Source organism: Myxine glutinosa, chromosome 12 (genome assembly GCF_964187855.1).
Source record: "Myxine glutinosa chromosome 12, kmMyxGlut1.1, whole genome shotgun sequence".
NCBI lineage: Eukaryota > Metazoa > Chordata > Myxini > Myxiniformes > Myxinidae > Myxine > Myxine glutinosa.
The window spans coordinates 46,596,030-46,597,418 of record NC_136272.1 but is presented as its reverse complement, the minus strand read 5'-3'; positions in this window follow the sequence as shown (position 1 = coordinate 46,597,418).

Below are 1,389 nucleotides of genomic sequence, written 5' to 3'. Positions count from 1 at the left end.
TGTTGTTGGTGTTGTTGTTCCATGAGGAAGAGATGCGGGGAGGTATTGGGAGGTCCTAAACTTTCTAACGGTGCCATACAATCACATTCTGGTGCAACGAAGAGTCAGAATTAATGGAAACGAGTCCTTAACTGACATAGACTAAGAATAACTAGCAAGATGTCCTATAGTTGTCTACGTGAGATGCGGTGAACCTGGGCACGACATTTAATGGGGGAAAAAGGGGAAGGTCGGGGCTACAGAGTGTTGTTTACAGACAATGGGACTAGGGAATGGGGGATTGGGGATAGTTGGGGAGTATTGGGGAAATAGGGGAATATTTACAAGCGGATATGGATGGAGGCCAAATCCCATATCCGCAACATTGCACCCTTCTCTACCTCGGGGCGTCCCGACCCGATAAATCTTTACCTACGTTAGTGTGGCACTCAGATGTAGTTCCCTCTACTATTAACTCAACCCTGAGTGCGACAGTTTTACAGATGTTCACAAATGAGTAAATATGTCCCCCTGTGACGTTGCACCCTTCTCCTCACAGAAACACACCCACAGGATAACCGAATCGCGGAAAGAATCCTCAAACTAAACATACAGCCGGTAGGGAGCATTATTTACACAAGACTACACTGATATTTACACTATGATCCAGGACCTGTTTTTGGAGGAACACATGCAGATGTTATGCACAGAGAGAGCACGCATGCCAGCATCGATACACCAACCCACGAGTGCCCTGTGGCCTTACGGCCTTTAATAATGTGCAGAGCACCCCATCCAAGCACCAAAAGCACCACCCCATCATGTACAGTCAGCACCATCCGGTGCACCAATAAAGTGTTCAACGTCACCGGTGGGGTCGCAGCCGGCCGATGTTCTGCCGCTGGTCTTGCCTTCCTGAAGTGCACTTGGCCTTCTGGCTTCTTTCAAAAATAAAGAAAGGCGCCAACCGCGTCCATTTCTGTATTGTGGCCGTCAGGGGGCCAACTAAAAGTGGTTCACCTGTATGGCATAGGTGCCACGTTGACCCATAGGTCCATCGACGGGTGGTGCTTGGCCGCAAAAGACTGCGGTCCATGGTGGGCGGCCACAAAAATTGCGGTCCATATGGTGTATCGATCCAGGCAGCAAGCAGCGAAAGTGCAGGCCCACAACTGCGGAGCCAGCACCTCTCTCTCCTCTCTCTCTGCCCCAAAGCCAGATCCTCGGAGGTGGGAGACAAAAGAAGAAGACAAGTGAGTAAGGTGGTAAGGGCGCAAAAGTGCACGCAATACAAGGTAATGCACACTGGGGGCACATGGGAACCAGGTGAGACAGGTACGTTCCTACCGTACGCCCCCCCCCCCCACCAGGTAACCTACATTGCCCCTCCCTTACCCCTTACTGTATCCA